This window comes from Lasioglossum baleicum, chromosome 14, assembly GCF_051020765.1.
Source record: "Lasioglossum baleicum chromosome 14, iyLasBale1, whole genome shotgun sequence".
Taxonomy (NCBI): Eukaryota; Metazoa; Arthropoda; class Insecta; order Hymenoptera; family Halictidae; genus Lasioglossum; species Lasioglossum baleicum.
This window is the reverse complement of record NC_134942.1, coordinates 13,610,034-13,622,457: the sequence shown is the minus strand read 5'-3', so window position 1 is coordinate 13,622,457 and position 12,424 is coordinate 13,610,034. Positions and strand designations below refer to the sequence as shown.

Sequence of the window (12,424 nt, the reverse complement as noted above, 5' to 3'; positions counted from 1 at the left end):
GGGACTAGTTATTAGGTTGTAAAGAAAGAAATGCAGGATTTAAACCTATGTATGTATTTAAAGTATTATAACTCGCATAGAAAACAATTTTATTAAAATTGTTTTAATAAAAACAATAATATGAAAATTAATTTTATAGAAAATTTAATATTGTTTAATAGAGTAACATTAAATTATTATGAGAATTGATTTTAATATTATTGAGGGGAATAGTGTTCAAATTAATTTTACAGAGAATTTTATTATTTTAGGCGGTAACGCTAGGTGGCTCACCCTGTATAACTAAATATTTTTTCTAAAGACCAGTCATTTCGACTGGTTTCGTAATCATAATTTTTCAAAGTATTCTAAACATACGATAAAAAAAAAAACAATCGAAGATTCATCATAGGGTAAATTTTTGTTAAAATAATAGAGTGCGTCTAAACTTCTGATACGCACTATAGACACTACATACATATGTATTGCGTATCGCGAAGAACTTAATGATAACGCACGTGTGCTATCTCTTTGCCCGGCAGTGTACCTGTTGACTACCCTTCCATGGAAAGATTTGTGCGTGTTCTTCCATTCGATTGGCATACGAGGCCCGGTGAAACCGAACAACGTGTAAATATTAAGTTGGCTACCCACCGGCCGTGTAAAATGCTCGCGAACGTAAATTCGCTTCGACGGAGACGCCAGTGCGTGCGGACAGCAAACATTCGCGCGCGTTTGCGAACATTTCCGCGCGTCCCGACACTCCCGACCGATGTCGACACATCAAAGAACATTCGTTGTTCGCGTGCATCCGTGCACGTTCTATGGAGGAGACAATGCCCAGCGCCGATTGTCGTTCGACCTCGAGTCCCTTTCGACTCGCCGTCAATTTCATGAAAGTAATTCTGCAACTTGATAATAAGTATTTTAACACTTTGTATTATTTTTATTCTATTCACTCTTGTATTAGTCATCTGCAGGAAAACACATAACCCTTTGCATTCGGAGCTATTTTAACTCGAAAATGAAACATTTCTTACGCGACCTAGAATAATTTCATTCTGTATTAATTTTTTTCTTTGTGGGAATATGAAATATTTATGAAATATGAAAATTAAAGTTTTCCGGAGTTTTCAAGAAATTCATTATTACTTTTCGACTTCTATTCATAATTTTTGCTATTTTTGTCACTGGATATTGTTCTCCTTCTAATTTTATTATAGTGTGAATCTCACACGCGTTCAATCTCTTTCCGCGACCCATTTTTGATAATATTTCGCCTTTTTTAAACGAATATACAACACGAGATAATATCACGGACACCTTATTAACTATGTTCTGAGGTTGTCGTTCGCAATTCGCGAGCTTCAGTGTAACTGGAAAGCGTAGATTTACTACAACACGTGCTATCATTTTGTCCCACTTGCGAACCACAACATTTACGTTTTCATGTCTAGAATTCTGTTGAAGTAAATATTGTCGATGATATTCACACACACAGTACATTATTGTATATGTATAGAGGCATGTCAGAATCAGGCTTGCCATATTCCGCGCGTGCCAGGCCCCTTACCGCTGCGCCCCTCACCAATCTGCTGGGCTAAGCCCGCCTGGCTTGCCCCACTCGTCGCCACGCGTGCGCGTTGAGCAAGCTAACGGGTGTCCCATAAAGACTTCACTTTCACCCAAGCCAAGCCAAGCCGTCCGTGGCGTCGCGCGGAACAAAAGAACGCCCGTTAGGTTCCCTACCTGCTCCCACTGGCGAGAAGTGGGGCAAGCCAGGCGGGCTTAGCCCAGCAGATGGGCGAGGGGCGCAGCGGTAAGGGGCCTGGCACGCGCGGAATATGGCAAGCCTGGTCAGAATACGTTGACATATTAAAAGATGTACTCATTTTCTTCAGTTTATTCTACCAAATGAGAAAAGAATAGACGATGGGCTATCTTTTTGTCCGGGAGTGTAAGTTAGGAGGTGACGTGTTTTCCGTCGGCAGGACAGGTGCTTGTCCGCGAGAGTCAGAGTCAGAGTCAGAGTCAGTCAGAGTCCGACTCACAGAGTCAGAGTCAGTGGCAGAGAGGCCGATGTGGGACGCGCGTTCGGGAGGGCCTGCGCGTTCCGGCAGTCTGCGGGATCAGTCGGCATTCGAAGCGGCACTCACGTTCCGCGACGCCGCGCCGTACCGCGTGGCGCCTTTATCTTGCCTCACTAAATCGTCCTTTTGAGTCTGCCCGATCGAACCTCGTGTTATTCATTGCTGCGATAAACCTCGCGAATATCGAGCATCGTTCGTGTTCCCCTCCGTCGCGTCGACGAGGAGACGAGTTTTTGCGTTCGTTCGCCGATGATCGATCCCCGATCAACGACGCCTATCCGATCCCAGGATCGATCCATCGATCCGTTATCGATCGAACCGTGTGATCACGGCACAGACACTCTGTCGTCGCGATTGTTCCCGAGATCGACGAGTTCAGTTACCATGTACTCTTAGATGATTGCTCCGGGATTCGTTGATCGATTATTCATCGATCGATAGACCTTGCCTCCGCGTACTATTCCACCGACACGGCACTAACTTCCGTACGTGTGGTCGTGCCAGTCAGCCGGTTCACTCTTTCACGTGTTTCATTGTGATCAGATTTAAACAGAATTTACTGGCTTTCCGAAACGGATCATGGGATACGTCCGTTCGTGATCGTTAACAAGACTTGTCCTCTTAGGAAACACGTGTGCAGCGTAAGGAGTGATCAGTGTGTTATTAATCCTGTTGTTCTGTGAGTGTGGTTGTGCGTGTATGTGTGTATGTGTTGCTTCGACGGAGTTGCAGTTTCCACGTGCTCCCTCGGCGACGCGACGGTGAGTAAACCGTCGCACTTATGCTACGTTATTCTACTGGGTTGTTCGGAAAGTCTCCGCCGATTTTCGATTACATACATATTTCTATAAACCTTTATTATTATATGATACATTTTCTGAAAGGTGGCACTTTCGCCAATAGTTGTATCTATTCACCATGAACATAGGGTCAATCGTTTTTGTTTGGCGTCAATGGAAACACGGAGAACGCAAAAGTGTATTTTCGGCATTTAACTCTTTGAGGCACACGATTTTAAAGAAAATCCCAAAAACCCAAGTTGCACAGAATTGTTTTTAATCAACTTCTCGAGGTGGGTTAAAATACATCCCGCTATGCATAAAAAGTTAAGCAAAAGGCGGGACAGTTTTTAACCTACCTAACCCCGAACGAATGCTTCGTTACCACAAAAAAGACAAGAATGCTGTTTAATTTGCAAAAATGCCGATTAATGCCCAACTCTGGTGTACAACGCTAATATTTATTTTTAACTTCCTCAAAAAGTGCAAGATTAGGATTCATCGTCTACCGTTCATATTGATTTAACTTTATATAACGACATATACTTCATCATTATTTGTAAAGTGTTATACTAATGTATGCTATACATATAAACCGAACATGGTTTTGCGGCATCAATAAATAAATAAATAATAATTATCCTACTTTCGGTAGTTTCGCGTTAACCGACGTTGTTTCTACGTAGCAATTCCGCGTACACGGGAATAAGGAGCTATTAGCGTTTCCCGTATACCCTGCGAACAAGACGTTTTCCAGGAACGATTTTCGCATACGATTCACGCGAAATTGTACCGCGTTGCTTTACCGAACGTTTTTCGCCGCGAGTTCCGTCCGCGAAGAAATCAATAACGATTAAAGCAGCGGCGAAGGAAGTGACACGTCGCCGCCGATGAAATACTAACTTTCACTTAATGTCTACGAGAATTTATGTTGATACGATAAACCGCAAAAAGAATTTCGTGAAGGACTTCGGAGCAGTTATCCTTGTTAGCGCTGCTGTTCCACTGGACTTTCTTCTTACTTTTAACGATCAGCTGATCAGCTGTCCCTTTGTCCACCGGAGTTTCGAAGCATCGACCTACGGTGAACCGCGAAAGTATTTGAACGCACTGTGTAGGTTTAGTGTAAAAAAAATTATCGCTTTTCCGAGAGCGTCCCAATATTACATAATGGATGTCACTGTATTTCTCACAATCAGTCCGAGCAAATTATTTACAATCGAGCAAGAAAATGCATGAAATAGTTTTTCGGTCCGAGACCGTTGGAATTGGTAGACAAGAAGAGAATGGTTGACTATTAATAATGAGAGAGATCTCTTCGCTCCTCTCCTCTTCATCCTCTTCAACACCTCTTTGCATCACGAACCTTAGAACTGCCATTTCAGCTCGCCAACACTGCTTCAACAAGTGATCAATTTTGCATCCATGGAAACCTTTGAAAATGTCTGTCCTTTGTTAAGGAACGGTAAGACGAGATAATTCGTTCTCTCTTTCTTCTTTCTTGCCTCTTTTTCACAGACATATATACCACATAATTTTATTAAATCTGCTTTAAAATGTAACGCGACGATACCTTCATATTAAATTGTACACAATTAAAATTCGCTTCACTACATTTTTCACGGTTGTACAATTATAATCCTCAATTTTTCTCCCGTGCAGCAGATAAATATTTCTTTTTGTGATAAAATTTTCACATGTAGGTATCTGTGATGGAAGGAGGTATGTATTATTGGAGATGTGATTATTAGAAGATAATTTTTCTGTTTATTGTTAGATTTTTAAATTAAATTGTTGGATTGTACTAAAATTAGTAAGATTACAGTAGTTGAAGATATTGAATAGTGCGACAAGTGCTAAATTCATAAAATGTACTAAATGTAGTGGATTATATAGAATTGAGTATATGTACTGGGTGAAATTAATAAAAATGTTACATTATGAGCATATTAAATATAGAATAAATTTAGCACTCGGAAGAAGTATTCGTACGATGTTAGGATTTCTGCAAGGCACCGAGGTTCTCTCGTAAGATTGAACTGAGGCAGCAGGTGCGTCTCGCCAAATGTACACTTGACGAATGGGTAAAAAAAATCGGTAGTCTCGTTTTACTTTTATGTACTTCGTAACGCCGAAGATTTCATCATCGTGGATACGTTGGGAAAAAGGATAAAAAGAATCTGAGAGGGACGAAAGCAGATGAACAGAATGATTTTTCAGCAAAAGCTCTTTAGCTCTTATACATACACTCGTGTACAAAAATTAAGAAACATATCGACCGTTTGAAAATTACTTTATAATTCTTCTTCTTGAATACATATTGATTGGAATAAAGAATAACATAAAGAAACAACATTCTGTAAATAAACGTTCAATGAAATCTTTTTCGATTAGGTATATTTGTATGAGGTCTTTAGGTTAAGAATGAATATAAAGGGCTGTATTTCCCAAAAATGTTGTATTTCCTTGAAAAAAGTGCTACTTTCCAAGATACTGTTTTCGCAAATATAATATATTCCTTGTAAAAAAATACCTCCTAAATAGTTTCCGAGATATTCGACAAAATCTGATTCCAACCCTCCACTTTGCTGATTGTTTTCACCTCACCAACGTGGAGAATGGTCGATCGAAAAAGTATGTGTGCAAGATTTTTCTAAGAACTACCTTTTCGAAAAGTTTCATCAAAATCGGCGTATAGCACTTCGCATATGTCTCCTTGTCAGTGACAAATCGATGTGTTTCTTGACGAATTCCAACCGCACTTCCCGATTCCGTTTAGGAAACTCTCCGTACCTTGATTTCATCAATGCCTAATCGAATTTTCGACGTTATTCGAAGAAATGGTAATTATACTAAGTATTAATTTGCAAATATAGAAGAAATTTTCGATAATCTTGATGTTATCTGCTTAAAAAACGTGTGGCTTTATGGAAATTTCACAGTTCGTTTTTTGTTAAACTATATAACTTCACGTTTTTCTGTAAATAAATAATATATCTATGAATGTAATCATGTAGATGGTTTCTTTTATTAATCCTAAAATGCTGTCGTGCATCAGCTTCTCATTACTATGACATAATTATAAGATTTCACCAAAAAATCAGGAGGCTTTATGGTAATTTCGGGCAGTGTAGTTACACAGCCAAATAATTATGAAAAACCAACGGTATGTATACGCACCATAATAGCCGTGCACTCGACTCGTCTCTGCCTGAAACGGCGCGGCGGTACACGGCGTCCTTTACCAGCTCATTGTAAGGCCAATTTTTATGGCTGCATCTTTTTCAAGGGCTCATTTCAAAGGGGAAACTTCAAGGAATATAACACAATATTTTTTTCAAAATTTAAATCACTCTGCCCCCTCATCGAAAAAAACGTAAAAAAATAATTTGTTTAAATTTTTCGACATTATATAAAGTTGATTTTCGAGGTTGAGAAAATTATTTTGTAATAGCCCAATCCTTTCCGAATAAAACAAAAGAAAAATGTAACTCAATCGGACAAACAGTTCCTGAGATAAAAATTCGTAAGCGAGGCCCGTTTTCGCCGAAATGGGCAAAAATTGAAAACTTTGAAGGCCTGCCATTTCTAAAAAAATTCGAACACCGGCAAAATGATGACTTAAACCCCCCCCCCCCCTGATTTCACATGGACTACAACATATTTCATTTAGAACAAAATCGACGATGATGCCTGCAAAAAGTGATCGATTTGGCATGGAATGACCCATTTATGACAAGAATGAGTAGCTGGTATCTAACCCTTAAGAGGACCTGCGGAATGTACTTTAAGAATGCAATGATTCAATTCAATTATGTTTAATATTATATTCATGTGTAACATTTACCTCTATCGAGATGGTAAATAGAAACGTAGTGAGATGGTAAAATTTATTAGGTCTATATTATGAACACTACCTACCGGAAGCCTATTAATAAGATTTTCAATAATCCTGCTGTACCAAAAGAAAGCATAGAAATCTTTTACATTGCAATCTTAAATGAAACTATTAGATCACGTAATTGAGGGTGACTTGTTAGTTCACAATGAAAATTGCTGTTGCTATTGAAGGTTCCACGAGAAAGTGTTTAGCCATGTACCACAGATTTTTCAAAATTGTGCAATAATCACCGGTCGGCAATGTGTTAATTATGCCCTTCTAAGTTCGCTGTAGATTCAATACACATAGATACGCGTGTCGTCAGAGGCGAGCGTCTCCTAGATGCTTCAGAATTTGAACCGTACACGTAACGCTTATAAAGATCTCCATTGAGAACCGGTCTTATTTTTTTCTTTATGGCCGGCTCTCAAAGAGAAGATCGCCGGAGGTTTTTCTCGCTCGATCGCAGGAATCGTGCTCCCGGGAATTGACTTAACGCCGAGTTTCTATGTAAATTCTTGGTCGTGGCGCGAACTGACGGTGATTCGGACGATGCGTTTAAGAGAAATTTACATGCGCCTTTCTTCCGCGTTGCCTTCCAATCGACCGTTCCCGAACTCTCAAAGAATCTACAGGAAATTCCATTCCTGAATAGAATGAATTTCCCGCTTCTGCTTTCAGAGCCCCCGATATGTGCTCACTGTCTTTCTTATAATAATTTTCAGTTGGAATTACGGCCCCAAAGTGCTGCTTCAAACTATTTTCATCCGGTATGGGAATATTGTACTTGTCGAACCTCCTTCTCCATTTTTCATGGTGGAACATATTTATTCCGAATTATATTTATTACTTACATTACACGAATGTTCATGCAATTTTCAATTTCTGTAGACAGGTTTTAAGAAAGTGCTACCATAATCCCAAACCACCACTATAATCCCAAATGGCTTGTTTGATTGGCCTTTTTTCTATCGATACATATTGATACGTATATGCATACATATTTTGCATAAAAATATGATTGTTTTATTGGTTTAGTAACAAAAGAATATGCTTCCATCTGTCAGTGAGGAAACAAGTTCTACATCATCAACTAACGCTGTCGGTAAATAAATTTTAGATCCTATAAAATTCGAAAAACAATATTAACTCAAATCTTCTGAATTTGAACATACACCAGTATGAATCTCAGCCCGCAATGTATCGAAATCGAAACGTGACTGCACCTTTCTTTGCTGTCCCCGATGTCAAATGTCTTTCAAGCATCGCTCTTTTATTTCAGATAAATGTCTTCGGTCTTTCCTAAGGTTCCTTTCTTTCCTCTCTTATTGTTACTCTTTCCCGTTCTTTCTTTGGCCACATAGCCGTGCGCCGGCAACGGTCATAGCTAAGACACTCGTTTCGAACGAAGAATGGGAAACCTGGGCAACATCAGGCACAGACCATTAGAACTAAGCTCCAGCCGTGGCATAGGGCGTATCAAGGTGTATTCAAGTTACGTCGGGAAATGTAGTCGCCATTAACACTGATACTTTCGCCAAGATGTTGGGCTCCCAAATGCTCGCCCTTTCTCAGAGAACAAACAGACCAAAAATAAGTTCAGACTCTTCTAACCGCTACTGTATTCGCTTGCGTGGAATACTAACGTATACTTGAAAATACTTCCGTTTCGTTCTTCCCATTCGTCGATGTTGTCTCGTATTCGTTTGTTGCGTCGAAGACCATTATCCTGTTACGGATGACGAACAGATGTTCAAGATCATTTACTCTGGCAGGAACCGTTCTAGATAAACGCATAGAACCACTCTAGATAAATGTTAAAACCAAAACATACATACATACATACTTATTAAATGTATTAAAACAGAAGGTAATGTTCTATTTCACTCCAGTTTGTTGCAATTCAGGTAGAAGATTTTGATTTTGCATAAAGATCCGCAGTCTAGCGATGAGCAATCGGCGACCATCGGGCCGTACTTGGCCCTGTAGCATACTGCCTGTTACTTTTCTTCGAAGGTCATAAATCAGTCTCAGGCTTTAGCGCTGTGCTAGTTGCTTTTCGACTTTTGCTTTTGCGCTTTTTACGCAAACATCTAAAAAAACCTTATCGTGTCGCACATGTATATAAATTGGTTATACAAACTAATAAGCAGTTCCAGCCAGTGCATACGGGGAAGAGAGCATCAATCCATGTCAAATTATTTATACTTTTTATTTGTTCGTTTTATTTCGTCTTGATCTCCAAATATTCTAAAAATATTGAAATTTACGAATATATTTTAGTTTTCGCTAATCTTACAATTTAAATAGCCAATGGTAAATAAATTTTACGCATGACGAGTCATGAAAAACAATACGAGTATACTCGTCAATCACAGCTAACTGGTTAACTGGACAGAGTTCGTGGGACACACTGTAGGTATTTGACAAAACACGCAGAGGGTTAAGTAAACTCGGTTCAAATCAGATATAAAACTCCGGTTCCGTTTACCCAAGTAGAAATCTTTGAAAAAATTCATTACCCAGCTTTAATCCGTCCGTACGAAATCCATTAGTTTTCTCGTGGCCGAACCCGCGTCATAACTGTGTCCTGCATAAATAATTTTTAACCGAAAATGTTTCAAGGAACGCGACAGAGACGCGATGGCGTCGAAACACTGGCTGGCGGCGCGCCGCATTAAAATGCAAATACAAAAATTAAATTGCGCTTCTAATCCTGTGTATTAAAAGTCCGGCTTAATCCCGGGGCGCATATATTCCGGAATGGAATAGTTAAGAGGGCGCCGGTAGCCGTTAACGTTTCTCTTTTTTCAGCGCTCGGCGAGCGATTGGCGCGTTTCGTTAAATTAATTAAAATCGGTTGCCGCTCGACGAAACTGACTAATGACGAACGTACCCGACTACGGTTTGCGCATTCATTAACCAACGACGAAACTTTCGTAAAGATGCACCGTGCGCGCGCGCGCGCGCACGCACGCACGCACGCACGCGCGCAATTGCGCAGAATTTCCGCCAGCGTTTCTATATTGAATAATTAAACGTGCTCGTAAGAGCCGGGCAAAAGTGGTCCCCAGCTTCGAGGCCATTACCGACTGGAGAACAGGCAGCTCGAGATACTCGTCGCGGCTGTCGTTACGGAAATTTATGTAACTTTCATACTAATGAGACAAAGGGACTCGACAAAGCTGGCTCACCCTTTGGAGACATCTTACAAACAGGACATTTGACTCTGAAAGGCGAATCATTCTCTAACATTAGTGTCGTATAATCAACAACCTGGAAAAGCTCCTGTTTCCGTTCACGCCAGTTTAATATTGGGTTGGCGACAAAGTTTCTTCGTATTTTAATGGAAAAATGAATCAAGTTTCTTCCATATTTTAAATGAAGTTTGTTAAATCAAGTGTGTGCCGTTTTGATCGACCACCTTTTGTCACTTTTGAGGTAAAACCATAATCCCGTCACTGTAGAACTTCTGTGATTTCTGGACGAAAAACTGCAACACGTGATTTCCACAGGCCTCTTTTGAAGTCAACTTCACACCAGAAAAGAAGTTATAGGAAGTAACGTTTACTATTTTTTTCATGACACCGATTAAATACGAATTTTCTAATATTTTCATTACACGTCATCTACTAAATTAAGCCTTTCATCCTCGCGGAAAAACTGAAGTTTGGTTCAGTTATAAAGAAGTAATTCTGATTTAAAATGTGTGATTAATTATGTGAACCACTGTACGTTAACGTACCACGAGAAAGTAGTATGTTTGTATACTTGCATTGGGTAGACCAACGACGGAGATTTCGTGAAACGTCGTTGAATGCCAATCAGAGCTCTTCGGAGTCGGATGTTAATGACTTAGAAACAGGCTCGGATTAATCCTTTTCGAGCCATAATACATTGTTCCCAGAGCCTTGGGTAATTAGATGATGCCGGTAGAAGACAGTATCAAATTATTTAACGTAGACTAACTAATTGTGGCGCTGTAGGCACTGTGTTGTTCTTGAATAGGTACACTAAGGAGCATAACTGATTTAAAGTGTGTGGAATAAGATATGCTCCTTACTGTAAATTCACTTGTGGCCACTGTCAAGTGCACACCAGACACTTATACATTAACACACACTTGCGGACTTGTAGATTAATGATATATTCTGTTAGGTTGTTGTATAGTAGGACATGTCCGATTTTAAAATGTAACTCTTAAAAAACGTTTCGATCAAGAAATGCTGTTACAGTCTATATGGTTTGATGTAAAACTTTGAGGTATTGGGTTGGAAAGAAAGTTCACAGCGTTTTCAAAGATAAAATTAAGGTATTTATTCATTAACACGAGAAGTTACCTCGAAAATGGCAAAAAGTAATAGAACAGAATGGAAGATATATTATTGAATAAGTCTATAAGAGTAAATATCTGAGTTTTTTAGGGACCTGCCTGGTACCTTTGTAGTCGAGTTTGATACTGATATGTGGCGAATTGCTTCCTTCGTGACCAAGGAAATGACTGACGATGAACGGAAATCAATAAGTCCAAATAGTTTATGATTTCCAAAGCTTCCTACTTCGATATGTCTCCCGGGGACTCGATTGGGTGTCCACCATACGCGGATTGGCATATCATGATGTACGATCAAGCTAACCTGTGAGAGGCCTTCAGTTGCGTACAATACGATTGCCCACGTCCACTTTGCGCACATATCTTTTGGACACAGTATGATTGCGCACAAGAAGAATCGGACATGTCTGAATTGCGCACAAATAGAATTGGACACAAGCAGACTAATTGTAAGATTGGTCCAGCTGCCCTACCTACAATTTTTATTGATATTGTGTGGAAAACAATGGTTTTAGGTTGGAAGATAACCCCCTAAAATTTTAAGTCGCTAACCCTTCGAATAAGGATGATATGAGGGTAAATACCCTTAACTATATCATTTTTTTTTCTCGGTTGTCAATTAAGATATTCAGATTTAAAAAAAAACGAAATTACTCGAACTTACCTCCTTCATACCATACATTTTTTCACCATTGCGATCAAATGATTAAGGGTAGAAAAAAATCATTTAATATTTTAGGGGTGGTAATTGCAAGCAACCATTCGAGTGACTACTTCCAAAAAATTCAAGAACAATGAAGGGCTGTGAAAAAGTATAGGCCTTTACTAGGCTTTCGGTAAATTTTGGTTACGGTTTTTGGTAAATTTGCTCGACAGCGATATAATCTGCCGCAAAGAAACCCGGAATATACGCCGCAGGCAACATGTCTCACGCGGTGAAAAGTCGTGGGAACAGGGGAAAACTCTTTCGGCTCGTCCCAGAGCAGCGATTAATTCTTCCATGGCTCGACGACGAATTGTATTTCGACATGAGATTTCCTACAAATCCGACGGTGAGCCGAGAATTTATAGAACGCGGCATCGTTTCCACGAATTATTGGATCGCGACATTTTTTCCATCCTTTTGCACATGACTACTTCCACTTTGTATTTAGGAGTAATTTTCGTTGTAGGTAAATACGCATCTTCTTCTCCTGATTGTACAACAAATTCATAAGTCGAAACTAAGAGCTAGCTGCTTTAGAAACTTCGAATGCAATCTGTGGATAAAGTAAACATTGATTTAAACCAAGGGAATCAATTTATGACGGAAACATTTTTGAATTTCTCTAGTTCTAGTTCCCTTTCGCTTCGACTGGTACAG

At 39.6% G+C, this 12,424-nt stretch overlaps 1 protein-coding gene across 2 annotated transcripts in view; it reads left to right on the top strand.

Annotated features, from left to right (window-relative positions):
• The first annotated feature begins 2,067 nt into the window (after window positions 1-2,067).
• The window catches only part of LOC143215610 (opioid-binding protein/cell adhesion molecule homolog), a 553,686-nt gene continuing 543,329 nt past the window's right edge, over window positions 2,068-12,424 (top strand). For both annotated transcript variants that reach the window (XM_076437888.1, XM_076437891.1), the window contains exon 1: window positions 2,068-2,830. The gene's annotated coding sequence lies outside the window, so the exon portion shown is untranslated. The remainder of the gene's footprint in view (window positions 2,831-12,424) is intronic.